Source organism: Lathyrus oleraceus, chromosome 5, assembly GCF_024323335.1.
Source record: "Lathyrus oleraceus cultivar Zhongwan6 chromosome 5, CAAS_Psat_ZW6_1.0, whole genome shotgun sequence".
In the NCBI taxonomy this organism is placed as follows: domain Eukaryota; kingdom Viridiplantae; phylum Streptophyta; class Magnoliopsida; order Fabales; family Fabaceae; genus Lathyrus; species Lathyrus oleraceus.
In genome coordinates this window covers 55,070,250-55,095,202 of record NC_066583.1, presented here as the reverse complement: position 1 = coordinate 55,095,202, position 24,953 = coordinate 55,070,250, and the positions used below count along the sequence as shown (strand labels likewise).

General features: G+C 32.7%; 1 long non-coding RNA gene across 1 annotated transcript; it reads left to right on the top strand.

Moving 5' to 3' along the window:
* Positions 1 to 19,616: 19,616 nt before the first annotated feature.
* On the top strand, positions 19,617 to 21,340 carry LOC127087676 (uncharacterized). Its single transcript, XR_007789995.1, has 2 exons — positions 19,617 to 19,794; positions 21,060 to 21,340. It is a non-coding gene; the product is annotated as an uncharacterized LOC127087676 (long non-coding RNA).
* The last annotated feature ends 3,613 nt before the right edge of the window (positions 21,341 to 24,953 follow it).

Below are 24,953 nucleotides of genomic sequence, written 5' to 3'. Positions count from 1 at the left end.
CTATTTTTAATCCTCATGCATACCAACTAGAAAATTATTTTATGAATATTCTAATGTGATTTAATTGAGCCTTACTGAAAGATAAATAGGTTTACCATAGCTGACTATGACGCCGCATATAAAAGATGCAGTGTGTAGGCTATTTATCTCTAACCAACCAGGTGAGTGACAAATAAATCTAAACACTTTATTTCACCATGAGAGATCTTTTTGGTATGTACTCATTATTCACAACTTGTATATTTTCTTCATTGATTTCACTTGCATTGTTTACACATAGTGAGACACATTTTTTTGCTTAAAACCCCGAGCCTTTTAGACATCCTGTTTCATTTTACATCTCCTTTGTTAAACCATTTTAATAATTTCATCCCATTTTGTTGTTTTTATTATTACAATATAAAACATTGACCTAAACACTCTCCTATACTCTTTGGAGTTAGAAGGATGATGTCTCAGTACTTTGTCTAATTTAAGTTTGGGATTGTTGTTAGAATAACAACATGTAAGTTTGGGATATCTTTCTTGAAATTGAGAAAAAACAAAAGAATACGAATAAAGTCTAATAAAAAAAGTAGTTGAAAAATTCAACTGATTCAAAGAAAAAAGAAAACTGTTGATATCAGATTACTCAAAAGAAAGGAGTTGAAAGTAAAAAAATAAATCAAATGAGTAATCTAACGGTTGAATACTCCACAATACCTCAAAGGATTCAGTAAAAAGAAGTATCCTAGAATAAGAACTTTCTTTTAGACATTGGTGATGATGAAAATAATTCAACTAACTCCAAAAGTTAACCTACTATACAAATATATTCTACCTAAGCTCTGACCCTGTTACAACCTAAAAGACCTCAAAAAGTGTGTGTTTGTGTGTGTGTATGCGTGTAATTATCTAATTAGAATTTATTCAGCCTATGGTATAATATTGCATACTGCGAATTTTGAACAAATAAACACAAACACTTCAGAGATTTGGTGAGAATGTGTAAAGAGATGACATGTGAAGTAGTATCATCAAGTCAGAATGCAGAAGATTAGTCAAATTTGGTTAACTTATGAAGCTCAAGATACTGGTAAGAGAAGACCACAAAGGAACAAAGAGGTAACACACTGTTAATTCTCGACTTTACTTAAGTTTATATGGTAAAATATTTTCTTTGAAAAGCTGCATGGGGACATGTAACAAGTTAAGTTTGGGGTTATGGTCAGTCACTATTTTACTATGTTATATCCTTAAGTTTATATTGAATTTGTTAGCCTTTACGTATTTTTTAATAATAAACTTAGTAAGTTTTGCAAGTTTATCAACAAATGAGATTTTCAAGAACTCAAATATATTTTCTTAATAATATGATGATTTGGGAAATGTTTAACGTGTTTTGTAGGTCGGAGAAAGTCAAAGAAATGGTCAAAAAAGGAACGCGACATATTTTTAGAAGGATTCATAAATTATATTTTTTTTGCACTTTACATCATGATGTATGTGTGATATTTGGATCATATCTAGAGCATCATAACTTTGATTGACGTGTATCCGGAGACATATAAAAGCTAACATCCATGGCATCAATATTTACGAAAAAGTCTAAGGCTAAACAAGCTTTTTTCTCCTCTGACCAAACAAGTTTCCAAACGCATATTTCAAAATCAAACACCCAAATTCATGTTTAAATAAAAGAAACCTAATTTTTTTGGGAATTCTTGGTTATAGAAGGAGAAAAAACACCTTGGAGTATCATGGTACATATTTCAACATATTTTTGTATTGATTCTTCCTCATCATGAATTTATATGTAATATTTACAATTCTTTCAATTTATTTAGTTATGATTATGGATTAGCCAAACTCCTTAGTGCTAGAGATGAGTCAATGTTTTTTATGAAACTTGTAATTTTGAATTTATCTTTGTAATGTCTGAGTATTTTATTTAGTGATGATTTATTTTTATTCGTTCTTAATGTTGTTTTCTTTTTGATCAATTGTGAGTTGTTCTAGGTTACCTGCTAGAAAGGAATTTCAACAAGTAACGCTTGATAAAAATATTCTTGATTAGTCATCACCTAGGCCTAGGGACATCAACTGGAAACTCAACCGTTCTTGATAACTAAATGCTTGAGTTTATCTATGATTGACTAATACTCATAGTAATCAATTTAATATTCAAAGGTCTATTTGCTAAGGTATTAGGAATAGATAACCTAGAGATTAATTAATCATTATGAACATAACATAGTTGTTACAAGGTCAATTTAGGATACCAAAAACATTTAAGATCAAACTCTCATCCTTGCCATGTTTTCTCGTATTATTTTGTACTATGTCAAATTTATTTTAATTTTAGATTTTGAAAACACCCAATCAATATTACTACATTGCAAGATTAGTAAACTTGCAAATTTACCTATAAACCACCTTATCTAATTCCTTGAGATGAAAAAGAGATGGCAAGGCCATATTATCCTCCTCATTGAGAGATCTGAAGGCTATCCCATCAAGCCTAGGGCGCGTAACATCCTGTTCTTTAAACCTATTAGAAAAATGGGACAAGACCTCCTACCAAATCTCATCCATGTTGGAATAAGATTAATAATGAATAATCAAAATATACATGATCAAGAAATTATAATATATAATTTAGGCGCGGAAATCAAGTATGTATAAAATTAAAGGATCGATAAATGGATTATAGAATACCTGGATCCATTGAGAAAATTCCCTTAGACGGTAATCCTAAGACCCAGAAGTTGATGACTTTTGTGATTCTTCCTCAACTGATACTCCTTATGCCTTGAATTCTCTTCAGATGGGAAGAAGAGATAATTTGCTTATGTACGGTATATTGGAGACCATAGCCTATATATAGTGTGATGGCCAATTAGGGTTTCCATTATTTCCAAATGGTCATCCTAACATCCACTCATATTTGAGCACATATCCAATTATTTAATTAATTAAATAATTTCTAAATGAAATCTAATAAGTCTTTTAACTCTATTAGATCACTTAATTATTTAAGACACTTAATTGGTAAAATGGCTAATATAATTAAAATATATATGCCCATATAATAATCATTGGGATATTAAAATAACATATATAAAAATATTCCAACAATCTCTCACTTGGGCGATATATCTTAATAACTATATCACAGTTTTTTAGGCGCACATCTGATTGCTATTTATCCTTAGATTTCAACTTTACAATCTGATCCACCTCATACATCAATAATGAGACCATCACGACTGTAGTCACTAACGTATAATGTGACAAAACTCTGACAATCACCACATCAATGTACTTGATGACATAAATCGATATGAATGAGTGTCATGGAAATATCATGCAATGTGATCTCTAAATCATGCATATTTCTATCTGGTCCTACTGAAGTCTTTAGTGAGATCAAACTGAAGTTCCTTAGCTGCAATTCAAAAAAAAATCAATATTTGTACATAACAAAAAACTTGATATTGTTATAACAATAGTACCTCATAAGTTTTTATTTCTGCAGAAAATTAAATATAACATAAAATTTGTACCAAAACAAAACCAAAACATAAAACATAGAAAAACGAGAAAAAAACTCCCACTAATCAAAGGCAATCTCAAAACCAAGACCCACCTGAACAACATGCCCATGAAAAGCCTTAGGTGTCAAACCTTTGGTTAGTGGGTCAACTAGCATTAAGTTTGTCCCTATATGTTCTATCAAAATTTGCTTCTCCTGAACTCTTTCTTCCATAACAAGATACTTGATATCAATAAATTTTGATTTTGTAGAACTCATATTATTGTTGGAGTAAAGCACAGTTGCACTATTGTCACAATAATCCTTCAAGGGCCTTTCAATGCTCCCAATAATGTGTAGGCTTGTGACAAAGTTCCGCAGCCAGATTTCATGATTTGATACCTCAAAGCAAGCTACAAACTCTGCTTCCATGGTGGAGGGAGCCACTAAAGTCTGTTTGGAAGACTTCCAGGAAGCGGCTCCTCCAGCCAAGAGAAAGATATAACCAGATGTGGAACACTACTATCCGAGCATCCTGCAAAATCTGAGTCAGAATACCCAATGATCTCCAAGTTATCTGACTTCCAATAAGTGAGTACGAAGTTTCTTGTTCTCTTCAGGTAGCGCATTACACGTTTTACTGCTATCCAGTGCTATATACCATGATTGCTTAGATAATTGCCAAGAACTCCTACAATGAATACTAAGTTGGGACAAGTGCAAACTTGAGCATACATAAGACTTCCCATAGCTGAAGCATGTGGAACCTTATGCATCTCTTCCTTTTCAAGATCCGTAGTAGGGCACTGTTTGAGACAAAACTTGTCTCCTTTAGCAACATGTGTGTCTCATGGCTTACTATCTTTCATGGAGAATCTATCAAGAACTGTATCAATATAGCTCCTATGTGACAATCCTAAAATACCTCGAGAACGGTCTCTAAGTATTTGAAATCCTAAGACAAATGAGGTGTCCCCAAGATCTTTCATCTTAAATTTATTTGTGAGAAATCTCTTGGTTTCATGCAATGAGCCTATATTGTTGCTTGCCAAAAGGATATCATCTACATATAGTACCAAGAAAACAAGTTTACTTCCACTGAACTTTTGGTATACACAATTATCAATTGGATTAGCCTCAAAACCAAATGAGGATATTACTTGATGAAATTTGTATTACCATTGACGAGAAGCCTGTTTAAGGTCATAGATGGATTTCTTGAGTTTGCATACCATAAACTTTAGGTCTCCTGATTCAAAGTTTTCTGGTTGCACCATATATATTGTCTCTTCAATGTTTCCATTTAGAAACGCGGTCTTTACATCCATCTGATGCAACTCTAAATCAAAATGAGTTACCAATTCCATCATGATCCTAAGAGAGTCTTTCGAATAAATTGGAGAAAAAGTCTCTTTATAATTAATTCCTTCCTTTTGAGCAAAGCCTTTTGTGGCAAGACGAGCTTTATATCTCTCAATGTTACCCTTTAAATCCCTTTTGGTTTTGAATATCCATTTGCATCCAATGAGTTTCTTTCCTTCAGGTAATTTAATGATATCCCAAACATCATTGTCATCCATCGACTTCATCTCATCCTTCATAGCATCAACCACTTAAGAGTTTAGACTCCGCATAACTTGACTAAAGTTGATAGGTGTAGCAGTAATTTTTTTGAGATTAAGCTATTGATTAACTTAACTCGCAAAGCAAGAGTCGCCACCGCGCTTTTATTGTTTCCAAAGGAAAAAGGGAAAAAGTACGAACAAAACCCAAAGAAGTTTTAAAACAAAACTAGTAAAAAGAGAACAAGCGTCCGAGGGTTAGTTATGCAAAGGGAAGGTATTATCACCCTAAACATCCATGGTACTCCATGGGAACCTCTTTGAAAATATGCACATTTTAGCTTGAAAAAGGGTGTTGTTTGTTAAAAGATTGGAGAGATGAGAAAAAAAAGCATTTTTATTATGATTTGGTGTTTGCCAAGACTTTTAAAGTCTACCAACAAAGTGCAATGGAGGATCATAACCTCGTATTTCATGGTAAAAATAACAAAGATGTTTGTTTTGATTCTTTTTTGTTTTGGGAAATACATTTTGTCATTTTTAGGAGAATGCTCAACTAGTCACCCACAAGTATGAGAACTTTGCATCATCATGAGAAGGGCTCCAACTTTGATAAGAGTCAACAAGTATGCCACTAGCTCCCAAAGATGGAAAAAAATCATCATCAATACTATGGAGATAGGAGAATTATAACTCAACTATGGAAATGACTCATGTTTAATGCCTTGAGAAAAAGTTAAAAAAAAGAAAAAGTACGCAAGGGTATAAAATGGTTTGAATGAGTTAGACATTGTTTAAGTCTTTTGAAATTAGTATAAACATGCTTAAGATAAATTAACACTTATTAAGAAAAGGGTTTGAAAATCACTTGACAAAAGTCAAGGTTTATTGAGAAAGTCGTTCAAGTTAAACCAAGAAGGTTTTGAAAAAGAGATAAGATTTTGAAAATTAAAGAAGGGAGAAGGAGAAGAAGAGATTATCCTAAAGTAGTAAAGTAAAAGCTAAAGAAGAAAGATCTAACCAAGAGATAACAAGCCTTATGACATGATTCAAGCAACAATTCCCTCCTTTGGATTAAACTTAAAGCAAGCAAAATAAGCAAACAATAATCCATGTGTCAGATGAAACCAGAGTAATCAAGCCAAGTCTTCACAGAGAAATCCAAAGTTAAAGGGTATCAAATGAATTCCAGGATCTCAAGTCACAAGTCTCAAAGCAAAGGTCTAGATCCTAATTCTAAGTCCATAACTCCACAAAGATGCCAAGAATAGTAATCATAAGTCCATGAATTAGGAGTAACTAACTTCTTTTTTAGGTTTTTTTGTTAGTGTCTTCTTTACAATATTATCAAAAGAAAGATCCAAGTGGTCAAAGAACAAAATAATATAATCAGACAACAATATGATATGAAATGCTAAACATAAAATATAAAGTAAATGACATAAAAAGTAAAGGCATAAAGGTAAATGACTTTGAAGTAAAAGTTAATACAAGTAAATTGTTAGTAAACGATGTTAGCAATCAAAGATGAAAAGATGTTTTGGTCACTTTTCGGAGAACACTCAACTATCCACTCACAAGTATGGAAATATGAACCTTATACATCATTTATGAGAAGGGCTCCAACTTGGATAAAATAAAAAAGTATGCCACTAACTCTCACAAATGGAAAAGGAGCAAAATTTTCACACAATACCATGAGGAATAGGAAACTTACAATCTCACTTATAAAAATGCCATTGCCTTTGAGACAAATTTAGCATTATGTTAAGAAATCGTAATTGGACTTATGTAGAAGTCACAACTATCTGAGGTCGGTCAATAATAGTGTTTGTGTTAATACATGCTAGAGAAATGATATGTAAATCATCCTCCTAAAGCTATGCCTTACAAGAAAATAAAATAAAAGGTGATGATCAATCACAAAGGCTAGGAGGATGGTCCATTACTTCAATCCATATTTCATGACACTTAGGAAAAACTTATGCATCAATCCAAAGTATCTTAAATGATTCATGATCACTTAGAAGGTAGATTTGAAATGATGAAAGTTCATCAAGCACCAATCACACATCATGAACAAGATGGACACCAATCCATCCAATTGATCAAAAGAAAAGAAAGGGATGAAGATGAAAGGTGACAAAAGAAGTCACACCCAAATTGAATCACAAATTTGATCAAGTCATCATCAAAATCAATCATCTATTTTGGTGGATTAGGTTTTTCACCCCATCAACACCCAAGATCCATTGAGTTTAATGATACTTGAAGTCAAAATCATCATGATCCAAGGCCAACAAAAATTCACAAGATCAAACAGATTAAAAATGCAATTAAATTAAATAAAGATGCATTAAAGGTATTTTTAAATGATTTTTAAAATGAAAATAAAATGGAAAATACACAAAGTCCTTTAAAACACCAAATAAATGACCAAAAAAATTATGGAAGGTTGAAAATAAAATGATAACCATAAAATAAAAATCTCAGAATTTAAAAATGTAGAAAAGTATTTTTAAACCAATTATAACAAGGGGAAAAAGAGAAAAATCATGAAAAAAAGAAAATCAATGAAATAAAATGTGAAAACATAAAAATCAGATGAAGAAAAATAAAAAAGAATTTAGAAATTATTTTGGGATTTTTTGGATAAAAAGTGAAATTACTACGAATTTTTAAAGAAAAAGTAATTTAAAATAATAAAAGAAAAAGAATAAAAATCAGAAAAAACCAGGAGCGTTGGATCACGCCTCATTAATTGACGTGACAGATCCAACACTCCAAATGATGAGAGACAAGGTGGAACGCGCTGCTAGCCAAACACAAGATCCAGTTCGAATTTAACCAATCAAAACATTTCAAAATGCCAGCGTGTCTGGTCAAACTCAGACCACCTGAGAAATACTTTGGTCACCTTCTCCGGTGAACTCTCACCGGAGTTTCATCTTTTGGTAACTTCAGGACACGAGACCACCACCATTGTGATCCTCTTCTCATCCCGAATTCAACCTCATGCTTCAAATTCATTTATGTGAATTGAGCAAAGGGAATTTCAAAGAAGTTTCAGAAATAAGCAAGCCACGAAAAGTAAAACTAAATGATGAACATGATCAATCAACACCAGATAAGTTAGGGGAAAGCATCACAGAGTGAAAGACTACATTGTGGTAACTTGTTTGAATTTAAATGATGCTCAGAACTACCTTATCCAGATGGTGATAAGAAGTTGATGAAGCTCAATCTGGTTAGAACACTTCATAAGGTCTCAGATCTTGGGAATTGTCGCAAAAGCTCCAGAGGATGCCAATGGAGCTAATAAAATCAAGAAAATGGATTGAAACAAGCTGAACCTCAAAACACGATAGTTGAATTTTCTGGAAAAACTTCAAGTTTCAGCAGGGGTTTCTTGACTCTCAAAAGCTTGAAAGTGAAGGCAACATGTTCCTCTATTTATAGGGAAGCAATTGGTGATTCATAAGTGCCAAATGATGCTCAATTTGTGCAAAACCAATTTATGCAGAATGCATGGAAAGTGTAACATGCAATCCATCAAAACTCAGCCAAATGATGCGTTTTGAGTGTCAATTAACTTCTGGGGGTTTAATTAAACATGTTTATGCCTAAAACACTTTCTAATTTGGCTTGGAATTGAGTTTAGTCATGATCAAATTTCGGCCAATGGTGATTTCTTCAGTTCTAAATTACCATGTTCAACTCAATGGGACATCTTGTTCAAGAGGCTTTTTGATCCCATTCTTTTCGCAATGTGTTTACATCATGGCCAAGATTAGAATGATCCAATAAAGGTTTCATTTGGATGTTTGAGCATAAAGTTATGGTGTGTTGAAGTTGGCATAAAATATTGGTTCCATAACTGAGAAAATTTTGAATGCTTCATAGCTGAAGATGACCTATAATCTCCAAATGAATTCCATGGCCTTCCAAGCATAATTTGACTTCGGTCCTTGAATCAAACTTGTAAATGGAATCCCAAATGACATTGTGAAAGAAGAATTATCTCCATATGTTGAAAGTTGAAGAAGTTATGATCTTTGAAAGTTGGAAAAAAGTCACCTGAAAATATGTCAAATTTCACTAAGTCCACAAATGACCTATAATGTCTCTAAACTTTTGATGATCCTCCAAGCATAATTTTCTATTGTCATGTAAAAAGAAGTTGTATAAGATGTTGAGAAGAGTCATATGCAAAAAGGGACACTAAAAAATGTTGAAAATTGAAGGAGTTGTTATCCTTGGAATTTTGACCTCAAAATGTTGGCTTTTAGGTCAAATCCCTTGGAACAAGCATGTGCACTTGGACTTTTATTGCATTCCAAAGCTTATGGATGATAATGGTTGAAAATAAGGCATTCTTGATTTTTTATTGATTATATTTTTCAAAGCTTGAAGTTGCTTATTGAAGAAGGCATGGAAATAAACACATGAACCTTTGACCTTCTTGAGAAGTAGGCCACCAAACTTTGAGATGATTTGAATTGAGAAGCCCTACCTTGCACAATAAACTTAAGAGAAAAAAGACATATTTTTTTGGTATTTTTATTAGTGGTTAGATAAGCAATGAATCAAATAAACGCAAAGGTAAAACAAAGGGGTGCTTAGTGATCCCTGCAAGAGCAAACCCAAAGATGAATAGGAGGAGGACCAACACATGACCTTGTTTGTATGCAAAAGATGAAAATGATATGTGAGATCTTAGGGTTAAAAATTAAGGTATGACAATAGAATCTTCCTCAATCAAAGCAATTCCATCCTCACGTTTCTAAAGAAATATAACATAATCATCTGAAATTGCACTCTTTCTCTCTCTAGTGGATCTTCTCAATGGTGGCTCTTGAGGTTGTTGAGTTTGAACTATATGTGGTGCTTGGGGAAGAGACTCTGTATTGTCTTGTTCTTGAGGGATGTTAGGAATAACATCATTGTTTGTTTCAGAATCTACTTCTGGAACAAAGATAGGTACAAAAACTCGATCATTGTGAGGAATAGTTTCTTCATCAAAGACAACACTCCTTATGCTTCCTTCCCCTCCAAACTTTACATCTTCAAGGAATCTTGCATTTCCCATTTCAAAAATTGTTCTAGTGATGGGATTGTAAAACTTGTACCCGTTAGAGCATTCAGCGTATCCAATAAAATAACAGCTAATTGTCTTTGCATCCAACTTACCTTCATGAGACCTATAAGGCCTCGCTTCAGCTGGACATCCCCAAATGTGTAGGTTTCTAATGCTAGGATTTTTCCCAGTCCAGAGCTCATAAGGGGTTTTAGCTACTACTTTACTAGGTACTCTATTAAGGATATAAACTACGGTCTTTAATGCTTCTCCCCAAAATGACTATGGAAGTGAAGAATGACTAATCATACTCCTTACCATGTCCTTAAGAATCTGGTTTCGTCCTTCTGCCAATGCATTCATGTTGGGTTTTCCCGACATTGTGTATTACGGAATAATGCCACACTCATTGAGGAAAAACGCAAAGGGCCCTGGACGTTGTTCCATTGATCCATCATATCGACCATAGTATTCACCACCACAATCGGATTTGACAACTTTTCTTTTCTTTTAAAGTTGAAGTTCGACTTCAGCTTTGAATGACTTGAACACGTCTAAAGATTTAGATTTCTCATGAATCAAATACAAGTATCCATACCTCGAGTAATCATCTATGAACATAATAAAATACCATTGTCCATTCCAAGAACCTGTAGGGAGAGGACCACATATATAAGTATGAATTAGTTCTAAGACATTCTTAGCTCTTTCAGCATGGAAATTTGTCTTGTTTGTTTGCTTGCCCTTGATATATTGAATGCATACTTGAAAGTCCGACAAATCAAGGGATCTAAGAATACCGTCCGACATAAACCTCTAAATTCTTTGTTTAGAAATATGTCCTAATCGCTTATGCCATAAAGTGGCAGAATTCTCATTTAATTTTTGTTTTGTACCATGTGACTCTATTTGCATTATTTTGTTATAAGGACATTTAATATCAAACATATAAAGATTATCATTCAAAGAACCATAACCAAAAACATTTGAATCATATGAGAGGCTAAATTTATTGTTTCAAAATGAACAATGATAACCTGGTTTGTTCAAAATAGAAATAGAAATTAATTTCGTCTAATAGACGGTGCAACAAAAGTCTCAATCATATCCAAATGAAAACCGGTCTTTAATAATAATCTAAAAGTCCTTATAGCCTCTACTGCAACTTTATTACCACCATCCACATAGATGAATCTTTCAGCATCATTTTGCAGACGGCTCCACATGCAACCCTACATGGACATACTAATGTGAGTAGTAGCACTAGAATCTATCCATCAAGTATCCTTAGGCACAAAAACTAAATTAATTTCAAAACAAACAAAAGTGAGAAAATTACCCTTCTTTTCACGCCATGCAACATACTTGGAACACTCATTCTTCATGTGTCCATCCTTTTTGCAAAAGAAGCAAGTGGTCTCCTTAATGTGTTCCTTTGCCTTCTTATTTTGAGAAAAATTTCCCACGGATTTCTTCCTTTTATTCTGAGAACTGGTAGCCAAGTGAGCACTTTCAGTCTTATCTCTCTTTAGCCTTTCTTCCTCCTGCGCACAGTGAGATATGAGCTCATTGAGAGACCATTTGTCCTTCTGAGTATTGTAACTCACTTTGAATTGCCCAAAGTGTGCCGAGAGAGAGAGAGAGAGATCAACACCAAGTGCACAATCAAACGCTCATGAAGTTTTAACTTCAATGCCTTGAGTTTTGTTGTGAGATTGGACATCTCCATGATGTACTCCCTTATGTTCCCTTTGCCTTTATAGACCATTGAAATGAGTTTGGACAAGGTATTACTTGTATCAACCTTATCATTTTTAGCAAAGAATTGTTCCACAGTTTCAAGGAACTTCCTGGCGCTTTCACTCTCAGCAGTCGAGCCCCTAATCATTTCAGGTATGGATCTTTTGATCATCATGAGGCACATTCGGTTAGATCGGTCCCATTTTTCTATTTTAGTTTTATTTGGATTCTCAACAGTGGCGGTGGGATGCTCCTCCTTCAAACATAAGTCTAAATCCATGCATCCAAGAACGATCTCCACATATTCTTTCCAAGACTTAAAGTTCATCCCACTCAACATAAGGATAAAGTCAATCTAAGCAACAAAATTTGGAGCGGTAGCAGCGACAACTTGATCTATTGAAAAGAACAACAAACATACAATAACATTAGTAGGCATGCTAAATAACCATATAGACATGAGCAATATTCTTTATATGAAAATTTAATAAGACCTAGACAAGATACCCAAAAACACCATCAATTCTCAATCTTTGATTGCAAATTAACTGTAAGCGGTACTCTCACGTAATGATCAAACATTTGTAATAAGTCTTGTCACATAATGGATGCTTCAATCATTAGCCACATGGATAAACTTGATAATTACTACATATTTACCATTACAGGTGTGTAAATTTTCGGCCAAACCGTGTCTTCCTTTTGACCGACCATAACAGTTCGCATGAAAAAATTACACACTACTTCTTTTCTAATTCTAATTGAATCAAATTTAAATAATAGAGGTTACTTTTGCAACTTGTTGTTTCAACTAATCCAATCAAAGTTACTAGACAATTTTTAATTTAATAAATTAACTTGGAAGATCTTTAAAATTCACATAAACATTACCTGCAAATGTAATGTCAAAATTGTATGTTTACTTGATTGCTTAATAATTATATTTATATCATGTACATACCGGTATAACAAACCGGTTCTACTCGAAGGGTGTTAAAATAATAATAATAATAATAATAATAATAATAATAATAAAATAAACATATTTGATTGTGTTTAATCTATGTAAATATAATAAATAAAAAAATTGATATAAATAACCAAAATAAAGTTTCAAGCATCAAGTGTGTTTATTCACGTTGTTATAAAAAAAAGTTTCAAGCATCAAACATCAAATTGATATAATTAACCAAAATTGATATTCACGTTGAATCCTTTACTTATTTTAAATATCAAGTTTCAAATCAATAAAAATTGCCGACTAAAAAATACTTGTGTTTCAAAATAAAACATGGAGAGAAACTCAAATAATATAATAACATGATGAGGAGCACATATTGACTCGCCAAAATTCCAGATTACCACTATCGGTTTGATATAATAAAATTGGATTCAATTCAGATATAAACATGCTTATACATATGTTAATATATATATAACTAGGTACATAAATTTTAAAGGCACCGATACGATAATATAATTGTCAATTACATATAATTTTGTTCTTGCAATATTAATTATGGCAATTTTCAAAATGTTCTGATACCGTTTGTTGGAATAAGATTAATAACGATTAATCAAAACATACATGCTCAAGAAATTATAATATAATTTAGGCGCATAAATCAAATATATATAAAATTAAAGGATCGATAAATGGATTATAGAATACCTGTATCCATTGAGAAAATTCCCTTAGATGGTAATCCTAAAACCCCAAAGTTGATGGATTTTGTGATTCTTCCTCAACCAGTACTCCTTATGCCTCGAATTCTCTTCAGATGGGGAAAAGAGATAATTTGCTTGTGTACGGTATATTAGGTACCATAGTCTGTATATAGTGTGATGACCAATTAGGGTTTCCATTATTCCCAAATGGGCTAACCTGACGTCCACTCATATTTGAGCCCATATCCAATTATTTAATTAATTAAATAATTTCTAAATAAAATCTAATCATCCTTTTAACTCTATTTGATCACTTTATTATTTAAGGAACTTAATTGATAAAATAACTAATATAATTAAAATATATATGCTCATATAATAATCATTGGGATATTAAAATAACATATATAAAAATATTCCAACAATCCATTCCCTTAATCCAATCGTTGCCTTTCTTAATAGCAAGAATATCATTCCTTTTATTCATATAGTTAATCGAGGCACGGAAAAACCAAAGTTGGCATCACATTCCTTAAGCCACCTAGTCCTAACTCTTTGGTACAATTGAGAACCCTTCACCTTAAGCATATACTAAAGATCACAAATGACATTATATATGATTTCTACCTCCTTTGCGTATAGGGAATTATTATCGGCTAACAAATCCCAATTAGACACGACATTCTTGAGAGTATTAATCTTAGAATCCAAGTCTCTAAAAACATGCTTATTCCAATATTTGAGTGTGAGCTTAAGGGATCTAAAATTACCCATAAGGGCAAAAGCCTTAGAAAACTCATTTGGAGAAATCAACCAGGAATTCAAAACCAAATCAGGGAACTCATCATTAAATAGCCAATGATTATCAAACCGAAAAGGTTTTAGCCCCCATAACTAGTTAACATACTTCAGGATGATATGATAATGATTAGAAATATTTCTCAGGAGAGTCCATTGAGCCGTAATCCCCTATAAGCTACTAAAACCCCCACCGAAAGGTTGATTCCAATTAAAATTTCTATCTAACAGGGGAAAATCCAACAAATCCACTTGAGCGATAAATGATGATAAAGAAACACATTCAACATTACTCGAAGATATAGAGGTGCCCTCGATACTTCTCCGCTCACTGGGAGACAAGATCTCATTACAATCATCAAGGACACACCAAACCTCACCACCTAGGATGGACTTACAAGAACAAAGATACTCCCACATGAACCTTTTATCAACTTATAAAGGTTTGGAGTACACGTTGAACATGAAACATACTAACTTCTTAACACCTCACTCTAAACAAGTATCCAGAAAACCTGGTCCCAAAAAAAGAGAAGAGAGTTTTCCCTTTAGTACTCCACTAAATCGAAAGATAATCATGCCCTCTGATGGTTTGGAACTCCACTCATGAAAAGAATTCCTCCAAAGGGAATGGACAAGAGAATTAGAGATTTCTAGAAGTTATGTCTGTTAAATAGCCATCCACTCTAAAGAATTATGAAGAATAAGATTCATAACCTTCCTCCTTTTAATACCACTCCTCAGCCCCATAATATTAAAGGAACAAACTAACATCTCCCTTCCCACTAGACGAGCGAGACAAACTCTTTCTTTGATCTCTCATATCCAAATCCACAAGACCCTTAACCATATCATTGCACTCACCAGATGCTTACATCTTAGTTGCTTAGTAATCCTAAGTTTTTTTTACAACTAAACTATCAACACCAAAATGCACCATGATAAGATAAGTAGCGGAGTCAATAAATATGAATGAGAAGGGGGATGTTGTTGTCTTTTAAGAAAGAAGAAAGAGAAAACCTCCATGAAGTTAGACTTCCCTCTGGAATTGGCGTAGGAATCTATCTCGGAAACAATAACCGATAGTAGTATGAAAATCACACGAGGGATTGGACATACTTAACTCCCGAAGGGGGGGGGGGGGGGGGGCAACTAGATTAAATTGTATGTAAAAGGGTATGTGCCTATGGCTTCCCCCTGATGATCTAAAGAATGGTGGTATGATTGATGGGCAACAACAAAAGGATCCAGTCTAATAAGAGACTTCTGAGGACCTGTCTGAGTAGCTGGTGAAAGAACTGGATTGGTCGGGGGCTCTTGAGAAATAACCTGAATGAATTGTTGCGTAGTGGATGTATTATAGATGTCATCCTCTATGTGAGGGACACGAGGAGAAGCTCTCAAGCGAGCAGACGAATAGGAAGAACTTGATCTAGCCTCCAAAGAAGCCTCAATACCACCCACCTCCATAGCACAAGGCTCAAACTAATTAATTGTAACTGAATCAAAAAAGTCTGATAAAGAGGACAAGATCTCAAAATCCATTTTCTTATGAAGCAAAGAAAATTTTACCACCAAAGTCAATAACAACTAAATTGCCCCCCCCCCCCCCCCCCTCTTAAAATCCTCTGTCTTAGGAGAACAATTTAGCGCACCATCATTTGGATTAAAAATAACGTCCATATTGAAAGGAATAATAGACTCAAGATTCCTATTAAAAGAAAACTTTACCCTATATTCCAACAATTATCCTCCACCCCAGCATTTTTCAAAATATTTAAACTATACCCTTTTTATTTATTATTAATTTCTTTTCAAAATTGCAAAATTTTATACCCCTACGCTAGTGTACCGGAGAACGTTACTTAAAGAATTCCAGTACATAGTTTCTCTTTATCGGATAAATTGCAATCAAGTATTTCGGTAGGGTTATATATTCACCAAATAACTTACATAAAAGTTATTCGGTATTATAATCTTTACCAAATAACTTGGTTATAAATTTTCTGATAGTTACCATGTTGTTCACCAAATAACTTGGTTATAAGTTTTCCTATAGTTTTTCATTTAGTCATCATATAACTTATATAAAAGTTTTTCGATACTTTCCTTTCTTCAACATTTTGCAATGACATGATAGACTGCCGCTTGAAAACCGTTGCCAAAAATGGTCAAATCACATTTAAAAACCATTGCTAAAAGTGGAAAGATCATAATTAGAAATTTATATACAATAAGTAAGGCAACGACAACGACTTTCTTTACTTTAAGCCGCCATTTCTTCACTATTGTCTAAACTCATTTTGTTTAGTAATAACCTGATAACTTACCTATAAGTTATCCCTAATGTATTTATTTCAAGATAAAATATGGATTTGATAACATAGTAGAAAGACTTCCGAGTTCCGGAGAACTTAGTAGAATAGTAAACGATTTTATTTACTTAGGTCACAGTTTTGAACTGTTGTCTAAAATCATCTTTGTTGTAGTCATAAGGTAACTTACCTATAAGTCTTCTAAAATACAATTTCTTTTTCATTTCTTTTACTTTTCCTCCCATATATAATACACTGGTAATTTGTTCAAATTAAATGAATTTTAGGGGTGAGGGATAACTGTTGGAATATGATCAGGATTTGGTACCTTTAAGGCAGAAAGGCACAATGCCCATATTTATTGTATTTATTGATATGGAAGAAACAACAACATCAAATCCAGTTGCATAAAAATCATAAAATAGAGTTTAAAGTAAATGTTTGCAATAAGAAGTTGAAACCATTTCAGCAACAACCATATGTAGAAGATTTGGAATTGGAAAACCATTAAAAGGGGAGATGATTATAGATCGACCATTGTAGAACCAACCTTATCATATTCGAATGGTGGCGAGAAAAGCTCCGACAACGACAACAAGGTAAGCTCTAGCATTGGAGGTGAGGTAAGCTTCGGCGCCAATGACATCAAAGGGAGGATGGGTCATGACCGATGTATCTTGAGAAAGAGAACACTTAGTTTTTCCTTTTATTTCTGTGAAGAACCATGATTAAAAAAATGAAAAACGTGACATTATTTGATGCATTGAATTGATAGGATGGACAAGATTGGTGGAAACGCATCATACCTTTCCCGCCTTGCCTTAAAGGCACCCAATCCTGATCCATTTGAATATGGGTTAAGTTTTTCTATTAAATTCACCAACTCGACCAATAGACCATGAATTCAAATTAGGATTGAACAATCAGTCGATTTGGATCGAAGTTTCATAAGACCAAATTTTGACCTATAAATTTCGACAGATTCACTTAAATCATTTTTTGAAAAAAATATTATTATGTTAAAATATTTTCAAAATCATTTGATATTAATTTCATCATTATTATACTTTAAATCATAAATTAAATAACACTTAAAATGATAATAATTTAATAATATTATAAATCTAATTTTTATAATGAGACAAATCCAAAATATTTATTCGAACTCGATTGAATAAATAATATATTATTTAAATTAAGTAATTGGATCAATCAACACTTCATTCCATCCAATTTGTTTACATAGAAAAAGACAATAAATTAATCAATTTTAATCTAAACGTTTCAGATTTGTCCACCTCTAATTGACTTGAATAAATAAAAAGGAGAAGTCTCGATTGCCATGACTTTCTTAGATAAGGAATAAAATAATGGCTTTTTGCAAATGGATCTAGGTAAGATCCACTTCACAAGAAAAAGCTTAGCACCTTTTTTTTCTCTCTAACTAAAGCAAGAAGTGAGCACTATTGGTGACTTGCTTTGAGAATGAAGAACACGTGTCACATCCACACTCCTCATATCCTGAGGACTGCACTAATAGCCTTAACATCAATAGAGTTCTTACAGAATATGGGAAAAGACACCCTCTAGTGTGAATATGACTAAGAGGGAGTAGTGTTAATCAACATCCTTAAAATTTCATTTATATTTTGAATTTAATTGGAATACATTCATATTGTAAAAGAATTTTACATCAAATTCTAGATATTGAATATTAAAATAAGTTTGACTTTTATTTTAAAAATTTATAAAAAATAATCCAAACGGATAATGGTGATGAATCGATTGTGTAAATCTTTTTACACTGATAATATATAATAATTAATCTCTTATATTTTATGTATTTTATATATATTTGACTTTTAATTATGTGGTCGAAATTTCATTGCATTCATATATCAGAGGAGAGATATTAATTTTTGTTAAATGATATTTTTGTTAATTATTTAATCATATATTTGTCTTCTCACTTCTATTATTATAAATGTAAACGGAAAGATATTAATTTGAGAGTTATGTGAATAATATTAATGATATATTATAATTAAAAATTAATTTTGTTGTTGTATTTAAAAATTTAAAATATTTGTTATTTTGTGAATTTTTTCAAAATAATTATCTTTTCCATTCTCTTTTAATAAATTTTGATTTTTTGGATTTATTGAATAAACGATGTATTTGAATAATATATAGACTAAATACATCAATTATTCAATAAATAAAAAAATTAAAATTTAATTATAAAAGAGATGGAGGGAGTATTTTTTAAATGAAATTACTAAAATAATCATGTTTTTTTTTACTATTTTTCAAGATACCATGTTTCAAAAAATTTACAACGCACAAGCTAATTGAATTGACGTCTGCATTATTCATTTTAGAAGGAAATCCATGCGAATTGGCGCTTCATATAGGCCTAGTCAATCCAATTGTTGCTTTTAGTTGGGCAAGTCAATCCAATAGCTGCTTTCAGTTGGGCAAATCAATTCAATTGGCACATATACTGTAATATCCTATATTCCCTTAAATGTTCAATCAGTTGTCAGTTGAGACCAACTGAGTTTCTATGTACTCTATCTTTTTTTAGTTGGAATAATTAGAGTTCCTATGTGCTCTAAATGTTGTCAGTTGGGACCAATAGAGTAACCAATGAACCATGAAGAGATTAATTATTAATAAAAGAGACATACCTATATTAATAAGTACAAGAGAAGACATTTTTGGTAACTGGAAGATAAAATATCAATTGAGATATTTTATATTACTACCTAATATTAATATTAATATATATATATATATATATATATATATATATATATATATATATATATATATATATATATATATATATATATATATATATATATATATATATATATATATATATATATATATATATATATATATATATATATATTATGTTATATATTTGTGTGGTTATAAGAAAAAGAAGGAAAAGTGGATAAGAAGAAGAGAAAGAAAGAAAAACCAGTAAAGAAAGAAACAAAAGAAAGAAGAGGAAGGAAAGAAGCCACCACCACCACCATCATGTCATCTTCATCTTCATCATCATCATCACCATTTTCTACTCATGATCTTCACCATCTTCAAGTGTTAGAGGTGAGTTCTTAGATAGATTTAGCTTTGAGGGGGGGGGGGGGGGGATAATATATGCTTTGGGAGTTAGGATTTGTGTGAATCTATGATGTATTTGTTGTGTTTATACTTCCCTTGGTGCCATGTTACCAATCGATTGGTCCTTGGGTACAATCGATTGGATGAACTTTCTGTTGTGAAGAAGTTGGAATTGGATGAATAATCGATGAACTTTCTGTTATGAATTTGAATAAGTTGGAATTTTTCACATACCAATCGATTGGATGAACTTTCTGTTGTGAATTTGAAGAAGTTGGAATTTTTCACATACCAATCGATTGGCCTTGGGAATCAATCGATTAATTCCTTTGTATTTTTGTGAGTACGGAGTTCCAACCAATCGATTGGTCCTCATTCTTTGATAAATTAAAATATGCTAGAATTTTTCACATACCAATTGACCCCAACCATGGTGGACATGGGGGAGATGTCACATACCAACCTTGGTGCCATGTTACCAATCGATTGGTCCTTGGGTACAATCGATTGGATGAACTTTCTGTTGTGAAGAAGTTGGAATTGGATGAATAATCGATGAACTTTCTGTTGTGAATTTGAAGAAGTTGGAATTTTTCACATACCAATCGATTGGATGAACTTTCTGTTGTGAATTTGAAGAAGTTGGAATTTTTCACATACCAATCGATTGGCCTTGGGAATCAATCGATTAATTCCTTTGTATTTTTGTGAGTACGGAGTTCCAACCAATCGATTGGTCCTCATTCTTTGATAAATTAAAATATGCTAGAATTTTTCACATACCAATTGACCCCAACCATGGCGGACATGGGAGAGAGGTGGACACCTAAGTGGGTTAGAGTCTCATACGATGAAAGATACCCTAAGTGGGTTAGAGTCTCATACGGGTGACAGTCGCTTGAACTGGGGATTAAGCCTCATAGAGGACCCAATATCCACCGCGAAAGTCGAATCATACGAGCATGCATGAACCGTGCCTGGCTTAGACGTAAGTCCGTTCGGGGATTGATGTTTCGTAAATCCGAATAGTGATTTGTTGAATGGATGCACTCAAGTGACATGTTTCCATATATTGCGATTATCACGTAGTTACTCAAGTCCTAGTTACAAGGTGCGAATGATGCACATGTAACGGGAGGTGAAAACTTGAGTTAGAATCGAGTAGGGACCATGTAGAGCCGAGTGGACCCATAGGATATGAGAACTCACTGAGATTATTATCCCATCCCATTATTGTTGTTATTTTTCAGGTATTCCTTGCAGGTTGAATCTAAGAGAAGTTGTCTATGGATGTTTCAAGGGACACAATTATTCTGATCTTCCGCTGTGGAGTTGTGTGCAATGAAGATATTGCACATAGTTCTTAGATTTTTATTGTTTAGGCATTATTGTATAACATGTTCCATTGATGTTTTCATATTCGGACATGTATATATATTGATGCCATTAGGCACTTATGTTGGATCAGTACCAATTACTAACACTTGTATGATATTATTCTAGGTATATATTATATGGGTTGTTACATGCACTTTGATTTTCAAAGAAAGTAAAATTCATCCGACTCCAACACTTTGCAGCTTTTCATAATTTTGTATTTTAATTAAAACAATTAACTAATTAAAAAATATTGACTAAATACTAATAATATTTAATTTTAATCGGATTACATATGAGAATACTTTTTACTTTAATGATAATGATCGACTTGGTCATACATGTTGTCGTAACCCAAATTTTAACTACCTAATTTTTCTATTTTCACCGGATCAACCCCAATAACAAAAAGTTAAAGGGGTCTTTTTGACTTTTTATGAGAATATTTAGTTTTATGTTTGTTCGTTTAGGTCTAAATCAGGTTTTAAGGATGGCATTAGGGCTAAGATTGACTTCGATTATTGATAAATATTTAAATATTAATTGAATTTATTTTTAACAAATTTGTTTAGAATATTAAATTATTTTAGGTAGGCCTGGGTTGATGTTGGTATTTTAATTGGATCTTTTTAAAATTAATCAGCTTTGATCAACTTCTAAGGTATTCAAAATTTAATAGTTATATTTTCAAGAGTTAAATTATTAGTTATTAATTATTATTATTATTATTATTATCAATATTATTATTTATTTTTCATTATTAGAATATTATTTAAGTCGGATTAACTGGATACAGGTTAAGAAAGGCAAATTAACTTCTGTTAATTTGTAAAAATGTTGATTAGATCATACTAGTAAATAAATTGGTTTTAACTAAGTGTTAGATTAAATTGGTCTATTAAATTAATCTGATGTTGATGAGTATTAGGTTAATTAAATTAGTAAAATAATCCAAGTCTTTAGAAATAATTAAGTTTATTATCACTAAAATACCAAATGACTAGTATTATTGGGCTTCTTATCGTTTTTTTCCCAATCTTATTGGGTTTTTGTTTGAAATTTGAGTTGGGCCTGGTCCAGACTCATTTTCGTAATTTGGTTATTTGGATAACCTGCATGTCAACTGGGTCAAACCCAGTACCCATTCCCTGAACCGGGTCAAGTGTGACCCAGGTCTATCATCGTCCTCCTCAGAAACCCTAATTGGCATAAAATCAAAAATCATAAGGGATCAAAATGTTGAAATTGTAATCTCAATCAAATATTTCTAAATTGATATACATATACATTGAGAAACTATTTTATACCGTAAATTGGACCAAAATACACAATTGAATCAAAAAACCTAATTTCTAATTGAATCAAAGAATCTGATTACATCAAAAGTTTCCTAAAACAAATTAGCTAATTAAATTTAAAACCTAATCCTAACACTATAAAAACTAAAGAATAAAACTGTATTGAGGAGGAAAAAAGGAAAACCCTAAAAGAATACTTGCTGCTGCAAATCCGATCTGTCACGTAAAGCTCGAATTCAAATAGAGATTAGGGTTTCACATTGAAACCCTAATTCTTTAGAGCTGACCTTCTTTCCAATCCAGCAACACCTTGCATAGAAAAGAAATAAAAAAGAGGAAGTTAAAGGGGGGAGAGGAAGCAATCATATCAAACAAAGGAAAGGAAAGAACTTAGAATTTACTTCGTCACCGGAATAAGCCTCTATTCCGTAGGTTGGCCTTCATAATTTCATACTCTACTTTGAACTGTTGTTTGCGTTGATTTGTTGTGGTTTCAAATTTTGGATATTTGAAATGGGGGTTATGGTTTGATTTTGATAATTGAGGGTTGGATTGGGGTTTGGGGAATGCCTATATACGAATCGGCCAGGGCTTAGAGTTTGAATTAGTGAAATTTTAGGGTTTTTGGAAAAATTGGGGTTAGGGTTCATCACATGAACCCTAGGGTTCTTTGCTTCCTAGGTAGGGTTATGGTTCATCACAAACCTAGGTTAGGGTTCATAGGTTTGGGGTTAGGGTTCTTAAGATATAAGGGTTTCTGGGTTAATGTTCATCATCAAGATGAACATCGGTTGAAGATCCCGATTGAGCTTCAACTGTAGATTTGTGGCTCACGATGGTTTTAGGGCGGGGACGGTGATCTCTGGGTCGGGGGTTGCATTTCTGGGTTGATGTTCATCATGTTCATGATGAAAATGATGAATGTGGTGGTCCAGTGGTGTTTTGGGTGGTGGTGAAAGGTGGTCGGAGAGGGTTGGGTTTAGAGAGAAGTCAAAGAGCATAGGGGAGAGTAGAGAGAAGGGAGAGAAGAGAGAGAAAGAATAGTGAAGAATCAGAGGACACTGAAGGTGGTGAGGGTTATATACCATCACCGCGACCTCTCCGATGCCATCCAAGTGGCACTCTCCGAGCCCTTCAGATCAGTTGACTATCTCAGTCAACTGATGCTTCTCTACGCGTGCAAACATTGTGTACACCCCTTGACTTTCCATATGATCCCTCCGTTTCAATTACTTTGACCAGGTATGAGGATCCAACATTCCTGGAGATATGTGTGTGCATCGCGTTGGATCGATCCAACACTCCAGGACGAGAGTCAATCGCTGACTCTTTCCGTGGACTGCCCTTAATTGGGGGCTTCAGAATGCATTGGGTTTTCCAGCCCCTTGTTGATTGCCCCTACCCCCATTTTCAAGCCCGTTGCTAATTCTGTTTAAAATACACCCCCTTCGTTTTTTATTAATTTTTAGTTAGTTAATTACTTAATTAGTTATTAATTATGATTTATCTATTTTAATATTTAGGATTAATTCAAATAAAATAAAAATAAAAATTATTTTTTTTATTTTTTTATTTTTATTTATGACATGTTTATCTAATTAATTAATTATGATAATAATATTTTAGTTGATTAGGGGTTTATATTATTTATATTAGGGTTAATTAAATCAGAAATTAGTGAATAGAATCAGGGATAATTATTAAGGTTTAAGGGATGTAAACATGAGACAAAATATGGATAAAAGATATCTCTTGTGACATCCAAATGTGAGTGATCTTGTATTATATCATTTATCATATTTAATATATTATTATTAATCAAATTAAAGGATATTTTCAAGTTAAAACGGGATAAAGACATGAGATATTATTTGGGATAAAATTAAGGGGTTATCAAAGGTTAAATCAGGATTAAAATAGGGATAAAAAGATATGCCTAATACACAAATATGACTCCTAATTTATTTTCTTAAATAAAATTAAAACAATATTTTTTGCAAGGGATAAAGGGATAAAATCAATTTAAATTCACTTCAAATCGTAAGACCTCTACCCTAGTGTATTGAGGCATTTTCTAAAATCATTTTTCCGCCCCCGATGCGTGAGAATTTTCAAGGGATAAAAAGAACCAACCAATCAACATTTTCAAGAAGAACTACGGTACTCTGATCCCTCGCCTAATGCAGAGGTACGTAGTCATAGAGTTGTAAACTCTAGCGAGTACAATTATAAAAAACTTTTTTGGGTCTCTCGTCCATTTAAATGTAATACCTTCTATAAATAAATAATAATCAATAGTTAACTAGAAATCAAGCAAACACATTAAAAACATACACTAGCCCTAGAATTGTAGGAGGATCCCATTGAATACAATGGAGGTAAGAGGTACCTAACACCTCCCCCTTACTTAACCGACTCCCGAACCTAGTCTCTCCCCCTAACTATTAGGTTTTATCATTATTTCCCTGT